Source organism: Puma concolor, chromosome F2, assembly GCF_028749965.1.
Source record: "Puma concolor isolate L17-30 chromosome F2, mPumCon1.1.hap2, whole genome shotgun sequence".
Lineage (NCBI taxonomy): Eukaryota > Metazoa > Chordata > Mammalia > Carnivora > Felidae > Puma > Puma concolor.
This window is the reverse complement of record NC_141684.1, coordinates 30,335,569-30,359,832: the sequence shown is the minus strand read 5'-3', so window position 1 is coordinate 30,359,832 and position 24,264 is coordinate 30,335,569. Positions and strand designations below refer to the sequence as shown.

General features: G+C 37.5%; 1 long non-coding RNA gene across 1 annotated transcript in view; it reads right to left on the bottom strand.

The window, feature by feature from the left end:
• Positions 1–623: 623 nt before the first annotated feature.
• LOC147571899 (uncharacterized) overlaps positions 624–24,264 on the bottom strand; it is a 167,884-nt gene continuing 144,243 nt past the window's right edge. Inside the window, exons 4-5 of the long non-coding RNA XR_015246905.1 lie at positions 11,356–11,544; positions 624–1,091 (exon numbers count right to left, since the gene is read on the bottom strand). This is a non-coding gene — a long non-coding RNA (uncharacterized LOC147571899). The remainder of the gene's footprint in view (positions 1,092–11,355; positions 11,545–24,264) is intronic.

Below are 24,264 nucleotides of genomic sequence, written 5' to 3'. Positions count from 1 at the left end.
CAGAGCCAGAAAATGAGGCAATAGCTGTATGAAAAACGCCCTGGCAGTTATTTTCAGCACATTTTGATAGGATTTAAAAGGAAGAAGAATCAACATTTCCTGAATGCCTGTGCACCGGGCCTTTCACTAGTATTTTAACACGGTGTAGCCATTAAAACAAATCTGAAAGTCGAGGTATTCATTATTCCTATTTCATTTTTAAGGAAATTAAGCTCAGAGCTGTGCTGAAATTAACACAGTTGTGGTGGAACTGAGACTGGAATAAAATCCTGTCTTCGTTCTGTTCACACGCATGACTGAGGATCTAGGTACAAATCAATGAATGTAAGAGAGTTCAGCCCAAGTAGCCCACCATGGGTATTCTAGCATCATTCCTTCTTCAGACAGTCTTTTCAGTGCTGACAATGTAGGCATGCATTTATGAAAAGAAAATCTCTGCTGCTTCCTTAAAGGCAAGAAGGGGGCTATCAGACCAGTTTTTGCCTTCTTAGTAACAATGGGTATGTTTTCAGGATCCAACCTCTAACATGTTCACCAACTGTAAACTCCTGCATGACAGAGACCATGACCTAGACTTCTAATTCCCAATTTATACCCGACTTAAAAGAATCTTGCCCAGAGTCAAGCCATGGCAGCTTATGTTTTCGTTGTTGAATTCTTGCTTCCTCTAAACCCTGGAGACTGAAGCCCTGAATTATTTCAATTATTTATGAAATAAACCAGTGGTCACATGAATACGGTTATTTATTTATTTCATATAAGTAGATGAAGAAGATGCTTGGCAAATGCTCACTTTTACAATGAATTCGGTTTGGCTTATTGACTGAGTGGCAAAGGATTTGGATATGAATATTTTCAGTTGGCAGTAAGGAAGAGAAAGAATTCTCTCTATTTGTGTCTTGACATTGTGAGTTTAAGGAATGCTCTCTGCTTTTATCCCAACAGACTTACAAATCAAAATAAACAAGAAATGTGGGGTGCCTGGGTGGCTCAATTTGTTAAGTGTCTGACTTCAGTTCAGGTCGTGATCTCAAGACTCATGGGTTCAAGCCCTGCATTGGGCTCTGTGCTGACAGCTTGGAGCTTGGAGCCTGCAAAAAACAAACAAACAAGAAATGGTAGCCTACAGCCTTCAGTGGAAGACAATATTGGCGGGAAAAGAGAAGTATGTTTTCATTATCAAAAAGGTAAAATCTGTCAGTAGGATAAAGGGGAACTCTAATTTTGAAGCTAATGTATAAAATGTTAATTTTTTATAACTTCATGAGCAAACACATTAAAATTCACTTTAACTCCATAGGAAGTTAATAAATATATGAGAAAACTAAGGTAAGTACTTCAAATGAAGAACTGAGAAGTCACCTTATAAAAGGGTTTAGTAGGTAGACTCTAGAACATGGTCCCTAACTCTTGGTATTCTCATCCTCATGTAGTCTCTTCCCGTGAAGTGTGGGCTAGACTTAGTGACTTGCTTTTAATGAGCAGAATGAGGTATAACTAACAATGTACCTCATAAAGGACAGTGTAGTGTCTCTTTTTCTCTCTCTCTCTCCCCTCCCTCCTTCCCTCTTTCTCTCTAAGATCATTCACTCTGGGGAGCTAGCCATAGTAGCATGAGCAACCCTATGGTGAGGCACATGTGGAGAGGAGCTAAGGCCTCTTGCCATGTGAATGAGCTTGGAAGTGGATATTCCAGCCCCATTCAAGCCTTTAGATGACTATAGCCCCAGCTGACAGTCTGACTGCAGCCTCATGGGAGACTGAACTGGAACTACTCAGCTAAGCAGCTCCTAGATTCCTGATCTTGAGAAACTTTACAAGATAATAGATGTTCATTGTTTTAAGTCACTAAAATTTGAGGTAATTTGTTGTGCAGCAACAGATAACTAGCACAAGGAAGCAGGAGTCATAACACACACTCTATCCTGGAAAGGATAGGGCCAGGAGTTCATTTCAGCAAGAGGACGAGATAGGAATATATCACATTTAAGTAGGTCAGTTAAAAGAAGAAAATATATGCCACAGGTCTTGATAGTCAGCATGTCAAGACTGAAGGATTGGAGGGCCAGCAAAATTGGCACACTTTGGAAAACTCGGTACATAAAGGTTTAACCTCAAAGATTAGTAAAGGATGCAGGTGAATGACCTTAATTGAGGGGGGCGGGCAGCTATAGAGAAGCTGGAATTACCCCATAGACTGGGAGACTATATGACATTTGATGTGGAAGTTGTCCTAGTTATCAGAGTTTAGTCAATTAAATAGGCATGATTGCTACCCTGTAGGAGCTTATATTTCTAAAGGGAAAAGTTGACCTGGGCAAGCATATAAAAGGGTATCACTCTAAATTTTAAATGAATGTTCTTCCTCCTCACCATTCTCTCTGCCTCCATCAGGCTCAGACTCTCAGCACCTCATGCCTAGCACTTAATTGCTACCAGGTTGTTTCTTGTTCTTGAGCCTTGTCTCCTCAGCTAGACTGTAAGTTGCTTAAGGAAAGGATCATGTCTCATAAAATAATCTTCCTCTAACCACAAGTTCTTACTTGAAATGTGAGTACGTGTGGACATATTTCTGTGTACCTTCTCTGAAACCACAAGAATTTTGGATCACTATATATGTATCATTTGAAATGCCACCATCTTGTCTCTAGTGACATTCAAATCTCTCTGGGTTATTTTGTTTTCCTACCCTCTTCTGCCTCTCTATACTATTGGTTACATTCTCTCCAATTTTTGTAAAGGTGCATTTTACATTTTCTTTATATTATGGGCATTGTGATGTGGTACAAGTAATGGTGCTAGGTATTGGGAGACTATGCTGTCATTGATAAGATAGACATGTCATTTCTGTCATTTGCTACCCATGTCATCTGTACAGTATTATTAGGGAAAAATTAATTAAACAATAATACACATAAACAGTGACAGTTCCCAAGAACGATTAAAGATAGTACCCATGGTGTGTCATGCTATTTCCCAGTGAAGAATCCATTTTTTGATCTGACAATATGCTGTGAGTGGTATCTTGTACCAAAGAAATTTCCATAAGATTTTTCAACACAGAATGCTCTTCAGAACAGAAATATGTACTCATATAAAGGATATAGATACATAACACAAATGCTGGAGACACAAAAATGCAGTATCTGAAAAGTAGGCAACTAACCGTTGTCAGAGCATATTGACGGGTAGTAAGACCTTGGAAAATAACCTCTTAAACCTTGATAGCTAAAAAATTTTCATTTGAGCAAGTGGACTTATAGTGTATTTTAAAAAGACCTTCACACATATATTAAATGATTCATTACAATTCTATAAAATGACTAATTCTTTCTAGTCTGTTAGGTGTCCATTCAAAGTTGTTTCTTCCAAGAGTCTATCCCATGTAGTTCAATAGTCCCTTGTACTCCAGCATAATTTAGAGTAATTTAATATTTAATTGTCCATTTTCATCCAATAAATCATGGGATTTTAATGAGAGCATGGACCTGTCTTTCTTGATTAATTTTGTATCACTAGTCCCTAGCACAGTGCCTCACACATGGAAAGTGTAATGAATAAAGGAATAAATATATGGAAGTAAAAAGGGTTTTCCAAAAAAAAAAAAAAAGACCTGTTATCATATGCATTCTTTCTCTAAAAAGATAGAAAAAACATTGAAAAGAAATAAAATCACACTGTAGGGCTGTTTAAACATGTCTGGTGATAAATAATTCTCCTAGGAGCACAAGATCCATTAATTACTTTTCATTCATTTCTTCATTTATTTATTACCTTCTTCCTGCATACTCAGCAACGCCTTTTACCTCTCCTTTTTGGCTTCTGAAGCCTCTCTGGGGGCTGCTTTCCAGGTTGGCCCTAGCAGAAACCTGACATTCCTGGAACTCACTCTCTATCTTTTGCTTTGAAGGGCCTGATATTGAACAGTCCCAGCTTGTTCATTCATAACAGGCTGAAATATTTGAACTGCATTCTTCTAGAAACAGCAGTCATTAAAGTTGTGTGAACAAAGAAGCAACATTGCAAAGCAGGAAGATTCTTCTGTTAACGACGAGTAGAATTGGTCTTTCTCTGGAAAGATGGATGGTGAAGAGACATAGCTTTTAAGCAGAGGAAGGCCATACAATGTTAAAGGACAAGGAGCAATATGATATGTTGTATTTTGTACCAAATGGGTGTCACTGGTATGAGTTCAGTGAAAGAAGAGAGAATGTGGGATGGCAGGGTCAAGGATCCCTCAGTGATAAAGTGGGTCATAAGTTAACTTTGAAGATAGAAAGGCTTTGGATAAGTAATAGTGCATATGATTTGTTTACAGGAAAAAATTGAGAACAGTTTGATTGTGATAGTGGTTTGTGATCTCAACTTTGGATTCACTTGAGCTCAATAAAATGAGAATTCATGTGATCTGTCAGTGTCCTCCGAATTCATGTGATCTGTCAATATCCTCCAGCCAAAGACCACCAGGAACACACCTGCAGTTGAAGAAGGCTAGGTTTATTGCTTCATTGCAAAAAGGGAGAACTATCCAGTATCTTAGTAAGAGGGCGTTAGAAAAGACTTACTATAATATTTAGGCTAATGCTAGTAATTTGGGGTGGGTTCAAGGAAACAGGGCTTTGCTCTACGTTAGATGCTGTCAAGAAGCAGGGTAATTCCATGACTGGGGAATCTTAATAAGTCTTACCTAGAAGATGGAAGACACAAAGTAATGCTACAACTGCAATTAGTAAAGAAGCAGCAATCAATCATACCATTCAGGATAGGGGGTATTTGGGCACTTTTGTGGTTTGGGCACTGCTCCTGTATTAGTCTGTGCTAACACGTGATTACAGATTGGTTATCATGGGTACCAAGTGGTCTTGTCTGATGTTGGTGTTCTGTGAAGTTGCCGGGGCTCAACAGAATACCATGGCCCTACCTGTGAAGGTCAGGGCAGCTCCTGGATGTTGGGATTGCTTTTCCAATTATTTATTTATTTATTTATTTATTTATTTATTTATTTATTTATTTATTTATTTTTTCAATATATGAAGTTTATTGTCAAATTGGTTTCCATACAACACCCAGTGCTCATCCCAAAAGGTGCCCTCCTCAATACCCATCACCCACCCTCCTCTCCCTCCCACCCCCCATCAACCCTCAGTTTGTTCTCAGTTTTTAAGAGTCTCTTATTCTTTGGCTCTCTTCCACTCTAACCTCTTTTTTTTTCCTTCCCCTCCCCCATGGGTTTCTGTTAAGTTTCTCAGTATCCACATAAGAGTGAAAACATGGTATCTGTCTTTTTTTGTATGGCTTATTTCCCTTAGCATCACACTCTCCAGTTCCATCCACGTTGCTACAAAAGGCCATATTTCATTCTTTCTCATTGCCACGTAGTACTCCATTGTGTATATAAACCACAATTTCTTTATCCATTCATCAGTTGATGGACATTTAGGCTCTTTCCATAATTTTGCTATTGTTGAGAGTGCTGCTATAAACATTGGGGTACAAGTGCCCCTATGCATCAGGACTCCTGTATCCCTTGGGTAAATACCCAGCAGTGCTATTGCTGGGTCATAGGGTAGGTCTATTTTTAATTTTTTGAGGAACCTCCACACTGTTTTCCAGAGTGGCTGCACCAATTTGCATTCCCACCAACAGTGCAAGAGGGTTCCCGTTTCTCCACATCCTCTCCAGCATCTATAGTCTCCTGATTTGTTCATTTTGGCCACTCTGACTGGCATGAGGTGATATCTGAGTGTGGCTTTGATTTGTATTTCCCTGATGAGGAGAGACGTTGAGCATCTTTTCATGTGCCTGTTGGCCATCTGGATGTCTTCTTTAGAGAAGTGTCTATTCATGTTTTCTGCCCATTTCTTCACTGGGTTATTTGTTTTTTGGGTGTGGAGTTCGGTGAGCTCTTTATAGATTTTGGATACTAGCCCTTTGTCCGATATGTCATTTGCAAATATCTTTTCCCATTCCGTTGGGTGCCTTTTAGTTTTGTTGGTTGTTTCCTTTGCTGTGCAGAAGCTTTTTATCTTCATAAGGTCCCAGTAGTTCATTTTTGCTTTTAATTCCCTTGACTTTGGGGATGTGTCAAGTAAGAGATTGCTATGGCTGAGGTCAGAGAGGTCTTTTCCTGCTTTCTCCTCTAGGGTTTGGATGGTTTCCTGTCTCACATTCAGGTCCTTTATCCATTTTGAGTCTATTTTTGTGAATGGTGTGAGAAAGTGGTCTAGTTTCAAACTTCTACATGTTGCTGTCCAGTTCTCCCAGCACCATTTGTTAAAGAGACTGTCTTTTTTCCATTGGATGTTCTTTCCTGCTTTGTCAAAGATTAGTTGGTCATACGTTTGTGGGTCTAGTTCTGGGGTTTCTATTCTATTCCATTGGTCTATGTGTCTGTTTTTGTGCCAATACCATGCTGTCTTGATGATTACAGCTTTGTAATAGAGGCTAAAGTCTGGGATTGTGATGTCTCCTGCTTTGGTCTTCTTCTTCAAAATTACTTTGGCTATTCAGGGCCTTTTGTGGTTCCACATGAATTTTAGGATTGCTTGTTCTAGTTTCGAGAAGAATGCTGGTGCAATTTTGATTGGGATTGCATTGAATGTGTAGATAGCTTTGGGTAGTATTGACATTTTGACAATATTTATTCTTCCAATCCATGAGCAGGGAATTCTTTATATCCATTTCTTTATATCTTCTTCAATTTCCTTCATAAGCTTTCTATAGTTTTCAGCATGCAGATCTTTTACATCTTTGGTTAGATTTATTCCTAGGTATTTTATGCTTCTGGGTGCAATTGTGAATGGGATCAGTTTCTTTATTTGTCTTTCTGTTGCTTCATTATTAGTGTATAAGAATGCAACTGATTTCTGTACATTGATTTTGTATCCTGCAACTTTGCTAAATTCATGCTTTTCCAATTTTTTAGATGCAGCACAAGAAACTGATTCACTGGTGGACAAGAAATCTATATTTCTAATACGACGTCTATGTGATTCTGACAGAGGGAATCTGAGGATCAAGTTTTCCTATGATGGGAAATAAGGCTGAACAAGAGGAGTGGAGGATTACAGAGATCTTTGAAAAAAACAAGCTAATAGGTTTGAACATGATTCTGCCAGCAATAGCAGCCTTTAAAGACATATGAGCAAAGGGGCAACATTACAAAGCAGGGTTCAGGAAGATTTTTCTCTTGGTAGTGAATACGGTGGTTAGATAGAGCTTACCCCCCAGCAGGGAATAAGCAGGGAGAATAGAAGCAGACAGACAGCAGCTAGGAAATTCGTGCAAGGTCTGATCTTGACAAGATGATCAATTGGATTAAAATATTGGCAGTGGCAATGGAAAGAAATTGTTGGATATGAAAGTCATTAAATAAAAACTTCAAATTATTCACTGTGAGCCTAGGGGACAGGGACTTTTCCTGATATTCTTTGCTCCCAGGCCTGTGCCTGGAGCAGATTTTACCTCAGGGGGCACAAGTGTACACCCAGGAACTATTTAAGGACTGACTGAATTAAACAAGTAATAGGATTATATAACTGACAGGATGTGGGGAGGAAAGGAAGAAGGAAATTTCAAGAGTGATTTCAGGACAGTTTGGACGGGAAAATTATTTCAGTAAAAGAAGCATTCAGTTTGGATACTTTGGGTCTCTGTCTTGTCAAAATTAACAATATGGACTTGGAATTTGAATTCAAGGGATAGATTAAAATAGAGTTGCAGGATGAATAAATAGGAGGACTGAAATCTTTGGAGTACATGGAATTTTTTTAACTGTTTTTTGAAGTTTATTTATTTATTTTGAGAGCAAGAAAGCATGGGAGGGGCAGAGAGAGAGGTAAAGAGAGAATTCTAGGCAGGCTTTGCACTGTCAGCGCAGAGTCCGATGTGGGGCTCGAACTCACGAACTGTGAGATCATGACCTGACCCAAAATCAAGAGCCACAAATGCACCTCTGGAGTACATGGAATTTCTAAGAGTGGGTAGATGAAAGAATGGAAGTAAGAGTCAGCCTCCTTTTGTTTTGGTAAGGCAATGCTTGTTTTCTACCCTAGAGGATGAGTTAACCGTTAGGGGGGAAAAATACATACATAAAATACATATATATATTTCCAGCGCATCCTTGTTTCAATCAAGCTGTGTGCTTTTTCATGTATTTAACTTACCTATTCTATAAAAAGAATATAGTAAATGTAAATCCAAACACTTAAAGATGGGCCTAGAAAGAAAATGAAAATACAAATCTCACATGGGAATGTGTGAGTGACAGTGTGCAGTAAGTATGGTGAAGCTTTAGTTGGCTGTTTAGGATATTTCGGCCTTCTCAAAACATGACCTCTTGAGTAAGAGTCGCCATCTTCAATGACTGCCTTTCATATCACAGGACAACGATCAAGAATTTAAATGAACCCATTGCTGCCAAAATGGTGGAATTTTGAGAGCACCCTCTAGAGACTAAGTAAATATAAAATAAGAGAGGAAAATCCTTTGACTTGACAATTAATACTACATCCAACCACCAATGGAGTTGTTAGATAGAAGTAAATGTATTTGAGATGGCTCTTGCCTAGCCCATTCTGGATTTTGTAAAAACCTGTTTCCAGACAGCTCACTGGCATCTTTCTTGTTAAAGTTTAACCAAAAGGTGGCGGTATTCTATACAAATGCTTACTTGTCCTCTACTATTACTGATATGTTTTGTAAAATAGATGTCTCAACATTATACATTATGAGAATCAAGTCATTAAGAATCAGGAAAACAAATACCAGGCTACATAGAGAAAATGTGAAATTTATAAGAAAACATCTTTAAGTAATGTGGAACATGACACAGTGTGTTAGAGTGTTTGTGTTTCTACCAGGAATCTTATGATACGTTCAGTATCGGAGACACAAAAATCTGAAGCAGCATTTCCATACTTGATTTGTACGTGGTCTTCTTATCATACTGCCCATCTAAACATTCTAAAATTGATTAACATTTCTTTTTTTCTTATATAAACCTTTATTCCCCAGCCTTCTCAGGGAGGCCCTCCAGTTTACCACAGCAATTGGTGTAATCTGTGGGAAAAGAACACTGTCCTACATTCTAAGATACCCAGGTTTTAATTCAGATTCTATCCTAATCATAAAAATGGAAGAAACAAGCATTAATTGAACACACTAAGCCAAGATATATGTAATCTTGCTTAAATGTAAAGGTGACCCAATAAGGTAACACACTAAGCCAAGATATATGTAATCTTGCTTAAATGGTAAAGGTGACCCAATAAGGTAATTATCATTAGCCCCATTTTACAAATAGGGAAAGTGGAGGCTCAGGAAAGATATATAATCTAACCAAGGTCATTGACTAGCAGCTAGGATATAAATATTTTTTATTTTTTTTTGAGACAGAGAGAGACAGAGCATGAACGAGGGAGGGTCAGAATCCGAAACAGGCTCCAGGCTCTGAGCTGTCAGCACAGAGCCCGATGCGGGGCTTGAACTCACGGACCGCGAGATCATGACCTGAGCTGAAGTCGGCCGCCCAACCGACTGAGCCACCCAGGTGCCCCTAGGATATAAATATTTAAACTGACTTTGAAATCCCCAGTTCTTTCCATTATGTTAACTCCTATGACTACAAACCACTCATGTTTTTTGGTTGTTATTTGATACTATAGTTAGGGAAAAGCTACTAACAAGTTAAGAACTTTCTTCAGGATGTCGGGAAATATTTTTGTAGAAATCATTTTATTAGTTCACAGCATGAATTAGATGTGAAGTGTAGAGATCTGGAAGTGTATGTTCTCAGTGAGTACATTTTAATAATATTGGAATAAAGCTACATTGTGACATTGTTCAATGTTATACTTAAAGCTTAATATGAGGAAAGAAAGACTGAGTTACAACATATGATCCGTATCTGTAACTTATTTTTGTGCATTACCCGCCATTATTTTTCCTACAGGCTGCATTTCCAATGCTCTATAAGAATTTTAGTTTCCCCAATATTGTGTTTTCTCAGCCCAAATCTTTGACAGTCTCAGTCAAAATTCAATTCATATTGTGGGCTGATTTTTCCCCCTAACTTTTTATTGAAACAGTCTATTTCTCTGGAATGGTTTAAGGCTGTTCTTACCATTTCCTGCTGGGTGGGACTTTTTCTTTTTCTTTTTTTTTTTTTTTGCTATGCTGTTTGCTTAAACTATGAAACCATTTCAAGTAGACGTGTTTTATCATCCTTTTCCCCCTTTAGAGGAACCTCCCTATAATTTAAGGTTGTTAATAACCTCACCAAAGTGACATTTCTAATATTTACTTGTTTATTTTTGTCATTAGAAACACAGAATGAGGGACAGTGGTTTGTCATCAGTACTTCTAATTCCAACCTACAATGAGTTGTTGATAGTGTGTCCCTTCAATAAAATTGTGTGTCATAAAAAGGGTATTTTAAGCATAAAAGTAAATAAGGCTAATAATTTTAAAAATACGTGAGAGAAATAGCTAATATGAAATAAGGCTACTAATGTCTTAAAATATAGGTCATCCATTTAGGAGTTGAAAAACCAAACATATTTCCTAAAGTTGGTTTTGGAAAGCAGAAGGCATTAGGGTTAAATTAATGAAATGAGTATTTAGGACATGTATGTTATTATCTTCCTCATCACTGTTATTATCAAGGTACGTTAGCCACAGTAAGAATGTGGCACGTGTATCCATTTACACTTCATCATTAATTAAAGAAAGTGACATGCTCTTTGGGAACTTATCAATGAAACAGAACAAAAATGACAGGGACTCTATTAAGCCAACAAATACATTAGATCGTTGAAGATGAAGGAAAGAATGGACATCCATTCCCTTTCACATGCTGTTTTAGAAAATCATTCCAGTATTTTTCCTGCTTCATTACAGGGAGTTTCTTACTTTGAAATTCCCCTGCATGGGTATCCTGACTTGTTCTTAGTAAGTTACCATTACACTAGTCCCCCCACCTCCCCATCTGTGGTTTTGGCTTTTCTCTGTTTCAGTTGCCCACGGTTACCTGGAAGCAGATGATCTTCCTTCTGACATACCATCAGAAGACCAATGTCACAACCATACATCATTCACCTCAGTTCATCTTATGAAAGTAGGCATTTTTGTCATCTCACATTATCACAGAAAGAAGGATGAATACAGTATGAGATATTTTGAGAGAGACCATATTGCATTCATGTTACTTTTATGACAGTACATTGTTATAATTGTTCTATTTTATTATTAGTTATTGTTGTTAATCTCTTACTGTGCTTAATTTATAAATGGAACTTTACCATAGGCATGTATGTATAGGAAAGAACATAGAATATATATAGGATTCCATACTACCTGTGGTTTCAGGCATCCATTGGGGGTCTTGGAACATATCGCCTTCAGAAAAGAGGGACTACTTTAGCTGCATTCCTATATGAAAGCAGATTAAATCTTCTTCCATACCTTGTAATCTAACCAGCTGTCCTTATAATGTTTTCACGTTCTAGACTTGCTGGGTCAAAGAGTGTGAGAGGATCGGGCACCCTGGAAAAACAATTCACGATGCAGGTTATACTGATGTGAGAGACTACCCTCTTCTCACATCATGTAACATATAATCACGCCTTATTTACAGAAATTGTACAGAAAGTACTGAACTGGTAGTCATTAAACTAAGGTTCTAGTTCTAAGCCCATTTCTAACTTAAGAGGCCACTCTTGGAAGTCACTTGGTCTCTCTGGGTCTCAGTTCCCAACCAGTAAAATAAGGGACTGTAGCGTATATTGTCTCTAAGATGTCCTCCAGATGTAAGACTTTAACAAGACCTATAAAATCTGTATTTAATGCCAGAATCCAATTGGAATAACTTTAAATTTACTAAATAAATAGCACTAGCAAGGGGTCTGCAATACACCTGTTGAGCAACATTTTGAAACTCTCTAAACCATATGACCTTTACTAAAAATCAGGGCATTGTACAATTTTCTTTATCCTACTAGCAAAGAAGCCATGAGAATGAGTAAAATTCCTAGTTACAAAACTGCTGAGAATTTTTTGGAAATCATCTTCAGTAAATATGCAGTATAGCTACCTATTAGAATGATTAATATACATCCTAAATAAACATGCTAAGAGAGCTACTACTTTGAAGGAAGAAAGTAAGTCAAGTGAAAAACCATTTGTCCATTGTACATATATACCACATCTTCTTTATCTATTCATCAGTGGATGAATATTTGAGCTCTTTCCATAATTTGGCTATTGTTGATAGTGCTAAACATGGGGGTGCATGTGACACTTTGAATAAGCATTTTTGTATCCTCTGGATAAATTCTTAGTGGTGCAATTGCTGTATTGTAGGGCAATGAAAAAGAATGAAATCTTGCCATTTGCAACAATATGGATGGAACTAGAGTATATTATATTAAGCAAAATAAGTCCGAGAAAGACAGATATCATATGATTTCACTCGTATGTGGAATGTGAAAAACTCAACAGATGAACATAGGGGGAGGGAAAAACAAAATAAAAACAGAGAGGGAGGCAAACCGTAAGAGACTCTTAAACACAGAGAACAAACTGAGGGTTGCTGGAGGGGATGGGTTAAATGGGTGATGGGCATTCAGGAGGGCACTTTTTGGGATGAGCACTGGGTGTCATACATAAGAGATGAATCACTGGGTTCTATTCCTGAAGCCAAGATGACACTGTATGTTATCTAACTTGAATTAAAAAAAATTTTTTTGATGGATGTTTAAGTAGACTTGTGGCGTTCGTTTTGCAATACATACAGATACCGAGTCATTATGTTGTACACCCAAAACTAACATAATGTTTTATGTTATACCTCAATTTAAAAAAGGAAAAAAAGCACGAGAAACCATTTTATTTTATTTTAGACAAGCCCCAAATATTTTTCTCATCTATTTTTAAAATTAAGAATAGGGAATACTGCCTAATTGTCAATACATTTAAAAACTAGTAAAGAGAGGCAGAGATTAGAAAGGAAATGAAAAATGAACATGGGGGGAAAAAATGAGAAAAAGAAAGAAAGGGATTCACAGACTGACAGAGAAATAGACAAGCCAGAAGATAAGGACCAACAAAAGGGGGACTTTTACAGACATTAAGTGGACAGGCAAAGACAGACAGACACTCAACAAATGGAACATTAGTCATCTACAAGGAAGGTTTTCATGGAGAAATAGCTTAATCAATGGCTTTTAACAAAGCAGATTTCATAAACATAGTAGTTTTAAGCAATCATGGGCATATGGGGAATGATAACCTCTTTGGCACCAATTTCTGGGCTGACGGAAGAGGAATTGAAGACTGCATCAGAGATTTCCCAATGTTATTTCAATTAAAATGAACTTCTTCAATGGGCACTCCCTACACTATTGTAAAATGAGAGTAACCAAGTAGAAATTGGTGCCTCATCTAGAAAGAGGAGGAGAAAAATTTAGGACAGAATAAAAGACAATTTTAAAAAAGTATTTTGTTCTTCGTGGGAAAACAATTTATAATTTTTCATGAAAGTTATTTATTTACAAATCCTTTAAATAATGTGTGACAACGGCTAACATCCATCTCTTTTCATATTATTATTATTCATTCAAAATAAAATATTTCTGAAATTAAGGAATTAATTGCTTTTTTTTAGGTGTTATAGATGAGAGCATAATTGTTATTTTTAAAATATCCTCATCACTTGGAGATATAGTAGACATATATGAGTGAAATGACATGATTTCCTCCAATATAATCTGTCAAAAATGTGGGGGGGGGTTAAAGATAAAACAAGTGGCAGAATCTTGCTAATAACTGAATCTGGGAGATGTGTACGTACAGGATCATGCATTTTCTATTTTTGTATATATTTGAGATTTTCTACAATAAAAAAATAAAGTCTCTTTTTTTTTTTTTTTGAAACTGAGTCAACTATTGCACTGTGTTTGGAAAAAGTAGCTAGATGAATACACGATATCTCACCTTTAGGGCGTCATGAAACACTCAAGGATTTTTTGTTACCAAAATTTCTTTGGCTCCTACTTCTGTTTCAGTGATTTCTGCAACTTTATTCTTCATCATTATCTAAGTTTTATTTTCAGAACAGCTGAACTGTATTTTTTATGAATTTCCACTTCAGAAATACAGGAAGTCTTAAGAAATGGATGAGAACCAGGTACTTGGTGTACAGTTTTCCATTGTGTTTTATTTAACCCAAGTCCCAGATTCTAAAAGCAGAAGTGGAAGTGTCTTAATGCCTTGGGTAAAGATGTCTCAATTGTTCCATGAGAAAGCTGGAGAAAGAGTTGCGTTTGGAAGCCTTGCTTTGGCTATCACCTGAGACTGGTATCCTAGAAGTACAGTGTGCTCAGCCTCTTGGAGGAGAGGAATGCTTGCCTCTTACTCACACACGGCTTTATTTGCAAGTTGAAGTCTCAGAGGAGACTGCCTGTCTACCCAGCTGCAGAATGTGTATGTGATGATTGCATCTGTTGCCATGGAAACTGAAATATAACCGATAAACTACACACCCCAAACAGATTAACATTGACTTAGAAAAACTATGTAGGGTTATTACAAAATGTATGATAAAACATCTCTTTACTGTACCTCCCTCTTTAAACTGATAGCTTATGAAGTAGGATTTTCAGAGAAATCATTCTCCCTAGCTGAGTTTGTGGTGGTAGCAAGATTATTGCTGAATAAATCCTTAAAGTAGTATAAAATAACTGCACATGAGAGCAGATGGATGAATGGTTTAAATACATAAGGGTAATGATAGAGTTATGAACTACTATGAGTCCCAGAAATCCAGGCCCAAATGTGTTTGAACATGATAAAAATATAACTGATTTTTATTTTAACATGATTTACTGTTTCAAAGATGTATTATCTATTGTCTTGTTGTTGAACTTATATTAACCTAAACTTAATAATAGCTACCACTTATTCAGCAGTTACTCATGATAAAAAATGGTAGATACAGAGAACTAATAATTGATGTCTTAAGAACATTATTTGGTTGAAATGGGGATTTTTTTCCCCTGGAATGTGGCTATCATACCTAAATTGCTGAGATTGGTCATTTGGGGAAACTGAAAAATTATGAAATGATAATTATTTAGATATCATACAATTAGCAAAACTTATTTTGGGGGGATCAAGGGAATTACAATCATTTGATAATAACAATAAATTGTAAAAAAAATGTCCTAACAAAAATAATCAATGGTATTATATACTAAGGGAAAAAAGCAAACACTGGAATTGCACTTGACCATTTTTGGATTTTCATTGTGTAATGAATTTGTTCTGGATTAGGAATTTTAAAAAACAATCTTGCAAGTTACACAGAGCAAGAGGACAACTTACAGAGGATGGGTCTGTTTCCTGGAAATTTTGAAGTTTGTTTTGCCATCTTTTAAGTCAAAGGAAGACTGGAAGATTTGTTTCCCCATTTGTTGCTCTGAATATTTATTGGAAAGGGAAGGTTCTTTTGGAGACAACTGAAACAAAGTTCCAATGTTCTAAATTTTGTCTTTGGAAATGATTCATAGCTTCTAACATAGGACCTTGTAATGATTTGTATGTGGATGTATGGAATGTTCATCGCCTAGGAATGGTGATAGCTGGATCCTCATCTATTCTCTGTCCTGCCATTACTTGGCTATGGATCTCAGACATTTCTGGCCCACAGTTTTCTCATCTGTCAGATCTCAGTAGGAGGTGCCAAATAACCTGTAACATTCCTTTTAATTCTAATTAGAATCAAAATTCATGCTAATGTTTCTGGCTGACTCAACCCTAATCTATAATTCCTTTCTCCCTAATCATTTTCTGGTATTGAGCCAGGGGTAAGCATGTACCCAGTTCTAACCAATGAAGTGTTAATGGCTGAGATTTCAGGAAAGCTCTTTAAAAGGATATATTGGGCTGGAATGATCATTTGGGCCTTTTGAACCTGTCCCCTTTTTGACTGAAAAAAATGCAATGCATAGGGTGTAGCAGCCATCTTAATGACCACGTGGTGACAAGCAAAACTGCAGGGATGACAGAAGTGGAGAGATGAAAAGAATGTGTATCCCTAATGAGAAGCTGTGCCAGCCTTGGACTGCCTGTATCTGGATTTTTTGCTATATGAGGAGAATAAACCCACTGTTTAAGCCACTGTGGTACGATTTACCATTATTTGCAGAATTTATGCCTAAATGATATAGCTTAATGCAAAAAATAAAATGAAAATGCCCAAATTGAAGTTTCCTTGTGAAGGATACAGAGATCACTACCATGATTGCCTCTCTCAAAGAGCTTCTAAGTAGAAGGCAAAAGACGAACACTCAACTGGCCACGATACCAGTCAGAATGCATTAAGAAGAGATACAGTACCAACATTTTCAGTAAGATGATTTGATTTTAGGGAACCATGTGGGGAAATCAGGCATAGAGCCTTAAAAAGATATATTTTAGTATTCTTAGAAGTTTATGCTGCTTCCTAATTACATTAATAATTAAATTATTAATATAGAAGTAATAACTGCACATTAAGCTATGATCACTTTTTTTATGCCAAGCTAACAATTGTGTGTCATATGGTTTGGCTTGACTTTCAATGGAACATTTTATGATCAGGTAACCCATTTCCTTCTCTTTGATCAGCTACTGGTTTATGCAACTATTCCCAGTGTCCTAATAATTTGCTGTTTGAAAAAGTATGGACTAAAGCCAATGCCTGTCTTCCTTCTTCTTATACACATTTCTCTACTACTCTGATGCTACCCTGACCCTACCCTACTGTCCCAAATCTTTTCCCAGCCTGTGTAACCTGATAAGTGATTCAACACAGATGAGTTAACCAATAAAAATGGCTTAAGATGCTACTAGTGTTCCCTCATGTTAGTGCTTTTATAGCATCTAGTGCATAATTCCTGATCACATTTTAGAGTCATCAGGGAAACTTTTAAAAAGACCAAATGCAGGGGTGCCTAGGTGGCTCAGTGGGTTAAGCAGTCAACTTTGGCTCAGGTCATGATCTCGCAGTTGGTGAGTTCTAGCCCTGCATTGGGCTTTGTGCTGACAGCTCAGAGCCTGGAACCTGCTTCAGATTCTGTGTCTCCTTCTCTCTCTGTCCCTCTACTGCTCATGCTCTCTCTCTCCCATTCTCTCTCTCTCTCAAAAATAAATAAACTTAAAACAATTTTTTAAAATACCAAATGCATGAGCCCTCCCATCCAAGCCAATTTGAATCTAATTAGTCTGCAGTGATACAGGAATTGGTAGGTTTAAAAGCACTTCAGTTGCTTTTAATGGATGATTGAGTTTAAGAACCAGGAGTCTAACCTACATCCAAGACATGTATCCACCAGGTGCCTTACATTGCAAGTTTCTCTAAAAAGCTACTCTCAGCCTTGTGGGATTAGATGACCAAAACACAAGTCATTTTGTCCAGGGGTTAAAAAAGAGTTTGTTGAAAGAATCCTGCACTTTCTCAGCAAAACCACAGGGAGTGGGATCTCTTTAGGGCCTGCACCCAGTATCAGAAAAGCTGACAGGAACCAGGCAGTGGTTCCCCCGCCCCTTCCTCTCTTACTGCCTCTCTCTCTCTCTTTTTCTCACAAACTGCTGCTTCTCTGCAGATTTTGGTTTATTCTTATCTCCCTCTGGCCATCCCCAGACATTTGGTCCATTCTGCTCTTTCTGCAACCCAGCTCTCTCTGCCTTCCCAGCTATGAAGGAAAATACTATGGCTACTCAAGGTCACTACATAGATTTGTGCCCTGCACCTGAAACCGCATTTACCTAGAAGGCTGCCCTTTTCTTATATGAACAAAATAGTCCCTCCGGAGGGACATGGCCTCAAGGTACATCACTACGGGTGGCCCCAGCTTCTCCCTTTAAAAGACAGAGGCTCCTTTCTTACAAGTACCTGGTCTCTGAGATGCTCTGGCCCAGCATAGTTAAGTGCCCATTCTGATCTACTCACCTATGCTCTGAGACACAGGCTATTATGGCAGAAACATAGCTACAGAGGATTCATCCCTACATGGGGGAAAGGGGAACTTATTCAAAAAGGAACCATTTACGAGGTGGGAAGTTAACTAAAAAGGTCTACCTAATCCCTCAAAGAGCTACCTTCAGAATATGAGAGATGTCTAAAATGTTAAATGTCTCTCAGAAGCCCTCTGTCAGTGGAATAAGCACGTAGGAAAAAACCAGAGGTCTTTCCTGACTGGTGTGTTCCGGGAAAGCATTATGGAAGGGATATAATTTTTATACACAATGTAGGGAAAGAGGCAGCCCAGACAGGCAGACAGAGTATATTGAACAAAGGCATGAGGTGAGGATGGCAACCATTTCAGACTGATTGGACTGTAGGATTTAAAGTGTAGTGTGTGATGAAGTTAAGGCCAGATTGTGGAGATTTTTGGAAGTCAGGGTAAGGAGAAAGGATATCTTCTAGAAAATGTAAGATTTTTGAGCAAGGGAAATAAATAATCAGATGAGTATTTTAGGAAAGTTGATGTTTTCTAAAGTGCCTGTAATAACTAAAGAGGAGAAGATGTGCAAGTAGATGAGTGGATCAAATAAGAGGCAAGATGGGGTCTAATCTAGGTTGGTGGCAGTAAGAATAAAAAATAAAGACAGGACATTCTTGAGGACCATGGGGATTTCAGGCAGCATGCCAGGGGCAAGGAGAGAGATATTTGGATTAGGAAGCATATTCCAGTGCTGTGGCCACATACATGTATGGTAAAGCCAGATCCAACAAGTTACTTTTTAAGGAACCCTACTGTATTTATTTATTTCACTTCACTCATTCCATCATTCACTCACTCAACAAACATTTACTGAGTACCTGATTTGATCAGACATTATAAGAGAAGGTGGCTCAGATAAGATGAATAAGGCTGGTCTCTTCTGATGAGGATGTGGACATGAAAACAATGAATGAGAAGACACTGTGAGAAGTGCCACATTACCTCATAGGGCTGCTGGGAAGATTAAATGAGATCACGTCTGTAAAATGCTTAGTTAGGCACAGTGCCTGGTACCTAGTAAGCACTCAACAAATAGTAACTTAACTATTATTCCACATAAAATCCCCTGAGAGCAAAAAGAAGGAGTGATGAACTGCTTCAGGATATTGAGGACAGCTTCTGAGAGGAGGTGAGATCATTGACCAGGCAGAGGCAAAGTTGGGCATTCTAGATGAAAGGGCCCACATGAGAAAAAGTATGGTGTGTTCTGAGAAGATGGATACGGGATTTGTATTTATTTATTTTTTAACAGTTTTTCTAATGTTTATTTTTCATTATTTTGAGAGACAGAGAGAGAGCAAGCATGTGAGCAAGTTGGGGAGGGCCAGAGAGGGGGAGAGAGGATCTGAAGTGGGCTCCGTGCTGACAGCAGAGAGCCTGATGTGAGGCTTGAACTCACAAACCATGAGATCATGACCTGAACCAAAGTCAGACACTTAACCAACTGAGCCACTCAGGCGCCCCACAGGATTTGTATTCAGTAGTGGCAGGTAAGCTGGGCCTGCTTTTAGGTGGCCTTGATGCCCAGCAAAGTCTAGATTTTCTATTTTAGGCAATCAGAAGCAAAGATTGGATTTCAAGCAGACAGAAAGGGTAAGCAGACTCCTTATTAGAAAGATCACTATAGGGGCAGTTAGGGAGATGGACAAGGGGTAGGAAGTGAGAGTAGGTCAGAGAAAAGAAATTAGTAGGCTACTTAAATTGTTCAGGCAAGTCATTTGAAGTAAGAGGCAAGATGGTCACAGTAGAAATGGAGTAGCTGAAAAAAATGGTAACCTTTCTTTTACATTAACAATTTTGTTTTGATAAAGCATTTTATGAAACATTTTTAACAATCCATATATTTCTAAAGCTCTAAAAGTTTATGACATTATGTTTGAAAATTTATCTAATTCAAAATGTATTACATTTTTATCAGCTATTCCAATGTTAATCTCTTCTAAAACAGAAAGACCATGCTTTAGGGAAAACACAATAAAACTTTCACAGTTGTAATATCCATGATAACATCATAGGTTGGATTACTTGCAAATATACTGTTCAAAAATAACCTCATGCAAACATTTAAAAACAATTTATTTTGAGAGAGCATGTGCATGTGCAAGTGAGCATGAGCAGGAGAGGGGCAGCGGGAGAAGCAGAGACTCTTAACCTCTGTGCTGGGCATGGAGCATGAAGCCGGGCTCATGTCACAACAGTGAGATCATGACCTGAGCCGAAATCAAGAGTTGGATGCTAAACCAAATGAGCTACCCAGGTGCTCTGAGAACATCCTTTTCTTACTGCATTACCTGAGAACCAATCAGGTGCATAGACCTCGGTCATGCCTAGGGGCATCAGTGACTTTCCAGGTTGATAAATTGCTTAAGGCTTATCTTCCTGACAACTGGAAAAGGTTACAGAACTCTCTGAGGTCTTATTCCTGCACTTCTTGTGTCCAGTCAATGCCCACTCATTGAAAATCAAATTAACCAAAAATTTCAAATGATTTGTTTTTTCTAGTCTTTATATGTGATTACTCATCTTTATAATAAATGCCACCAAGAAGTTTAAAACCCTGTATTTCATTTTAAAACAAAAAAAATTCCTCCATTCCATTTGCTATTATTTTACTATCTTTTTACTTTTTAAATTAGAGAGAGAGAGAGAGAGACAGAGCCTGAATGAGAGGGGGAGAGGGAAAGAGGGAGTGAGAGAGAATCTTAGGCAGTCTCCACACTCAGCGCGGAGCTCTATGTGGGGCTCAATCCCACAACCCTGGGATCATGACCCGAGCTAAAATCAAGAGTTGGACGCTCAACCAACTGACCACCCAGGCACCCTTTACTGTCGTTTTAAACTAAACTTCTAATTTTGAGGTAATTGTAGATTCACATGCCCTTGTGAGAAATAATATAAGAAAATCCCTTGTACCCTTCCCCAGTTCCGCCAGTGGTAACATCTTGCAAAACTATAGTACAATATGACAAGCAGGATCTTGACATTGATAGAGTGTAAGTATCTTCTTGGACTCTCTGTTCTATTCCATTGATCTATCCATCTTTTTCTCCATCAATACCCTATTGCCTTGATTACTATAGCTATATAATGACCCCAATATCAGGAACCGTGATTCCTCATACTTTATTCTTCTTTTTCAAGATTGTTTTAGGTATTCTAGGGCTTCATTTTAGTATATTTCATAATAACATATTTCTTTAAAAAATAGAAATCCAGGTATACTACATACAGCAAATCCTATTAACAAGAATATGAAGTTAGTTATTAATATGTCATCCATCACAATTCTGAATAAGCAAGAATTTACTTTAAGTCCTGGCTTTAAGGTGAAGTTACCACAACATAGATTATAAAAGCAAAGTTGTGGAATATTCTCTGTGGGCATTTAAAAACCATCTATTCCTATCTATATGGATATACCATGAATATTTCAGGTCTAATACTTCTAATCTATTCATTCTTTAAAATAATTTTAAATGCTACAAGTTCTAATATGTTAAGCCAATGGGGTGTTATGTAAAATGTTCTGTTTCATCGACCTTTAGTTATATTTACCTACCTATAACCTTTATAAAGCAATAAATAACTGCAAGCACAGGATGTGGACAAATCCCCAAACTAGCTTGTTGAAATGCAACTTTGTCTCTAAAGGTTCTGCTGTGCCATTTACCTTTAGAGAAGAAAGGAGCAAAAGACAAACAAAAGCTTCAGCAAATTGATGCACAGAAATTAAATGTACTTAAGGGTGGTGGATTTATTTTTAGTCATGAGAATGGATAGTCTCACCGGGGGTGTGCTCTCATAATTGCCTGTTATCAAATGGGTCAGGATACAGGAGATAAATCTGCAAACTACTGAATACGCTTTCCAACTTTTGAATTTCAGAAGCAATCATATTGTAAAATTTTATACAACATTCTCTAATCCATAGTACTCCTAATTTCTTTTTGAGGTAGAAGGAATTTTTCATTTTCTTCTAGACAATTGATTAAAATATTTGTGCTGTCTTCAAACAAGAAAACAGGCTTTTAAAAAGGTAATCTTTTATTATTGAAAAATGAAGTCTAACCCTATCAGAAATCACTGTAGCCTGTAATCAAAAGAAACAAATATAAAGTAAAAATATCACCATCATATGTAATGCATTGCTATTTAGCTAATTAGTTCTTTAAGCAAGAAGAGAAAATGGGGCGCCTGGGTGGCTCAGTCGGTTAAGCGTCCAACTTCGGTTTAGGTAATAATCTAGCCATTCTGAGTTCTGAGCTAACAGCTCAGAGCCTGGAGCCTGTTTCAGGTTCTGTGTCTCCCTCTTTCTCTCTGCCCCTTCCCCCCTCACACTGTCTCTCTCTCTCTCTCTCTGTCTCTCTCAAAAAATAAATGAATAAATAAATAAATAAACATTAAAAAATTTTTAAACAAGAAGAGCTTTTTTGAAAATTTGCATATTCAATGAATTTATTGAAATACAATTGATATAAAAAACTACACATTTTCAAAGTATATTAAAACAATGTAAGTTTTGACATGTGCATACCCTTTTGAAACCACACCACAAGCACTGTAATAAACATATTTGTTACCCCCGAAAGTTTTCTTGTGTCTTTTTCTAATCCCTCCTACCTCCCTTACCCCAGTCTAGGTAACCACTGGTCTGCTTTTTGTCACTATTTATTAGTTTGCATTTTCTACAATTTTATATAAATGGAATCATACAGCATGTATTTGGTTTTCTCTTGGCTGCTTTTACCCAGCATAATTATTCTGAGGTTTATCCATGCTGCACGTATAACAGTTTGTTACTTTTTATTTGTTGAAAAGATTACTTTATCTCCGGTGAATTGCCTTTGCACTTTTGTCAAAAATCAGTTGTCTGGACACGTGTGGGCCTATATCTGGGCTCTCTATTCTCTTTCATTATCTATCTTTATGCCAATATATCACTTAATTACTGTAGTTTTATAATAAGTCTTGAAATCAGACAGTATTTGTCCTCTTTGTTTTTTTTCTTCAGTTGGAGACTCAGACAACCGAGGTGTCATAACAGAGAATAGCTGTGTTCTTGTCTTTTTCTTTCTTTCTTTCTTTCTTTCTTTCTTTCTTTCTTTCTTTCTTAAGTCTCTCAGTTCTACTCTGTTTTGAGAAGCTGAGATAAAAAAAATCTAGTTCAAGATGGTTCTGTGAAGGATATGTTCTGTGAAGGAAATATGGTAATGCTTTAATTACCACTCCACTTGTATCTTGGACTTTGTTGAATACAGACCATGTTTCAATTATTGTGGCTGAGATTTACATCAATCCAGTTCTTGATAAATGCTAGCTATTGTAGTATAGGTAAGTGAAAAGTATGTGCTGACTATAACTTCCAAAAGACATCTTGGTCTTTTGAGTCCTTGATCCATTTAGAAGGAATCTGGAGTGAGTTTTCGTGAAAAACGCTATTTAAAAATTCGACAGAACTGGGCGCCTGGGTGGCTGAGTTGGTTGAGTGGCTGACTTCGGCTCATTTCATGATCTCACAGTTTGTGAGTTCGAGCCCCATGTTGGGCTCTGTGCTGACAGCTCAGAGCCTGGAGCCTGCTTCGGATTCTGTGTCTCCCTCTCTCTCTGACCCTACCTCGCTCACACTCTGTCTCTCTCTCTTTCGCAAAAAATAAGTAAACATTAAAAAAAATATAAAAATTCAACAGAACTAAGAACTATTGTCTACCATGGAATGATATGTCTATAGATGAGAAACATATCTAATCTTATTATCCAATTTCCTGCAACAATCCTCATGCTTTCAGCCTGACCATCTGCTTGAGACCATACTGAGATATGATAAATCAGCTGTTTGTATGATTTTTTCAGTATTTACTCACAATTCTGGAGGATTTTTCTTTCTATTTTTTTCTTTCTTTTCTTCCTCCCAAAACTGAGATTCTCAACATGCCATACCTCAGTTGGGTTGGGAAAGTTATGCATAGGAAATTTGTTTGAAGTGAGATAACATTACAACCAAGGGCTCAGCTTTGGATTCAGGGAAACTGGGTTTAAATATTGATTATACTTTGTGATAATTACTTGCCCTTGGTTATGTTATCAAATATCTCTCCAGTTTATCATCTGGAAATGGAGGATAATATGGCATTTGGATTTTTACAAATATTATGTTAGATAATTATAAAACACTTAGGTCATGTGTACCTGAGTCAGGTATTGCCGTAAACTAGGTCAGTGG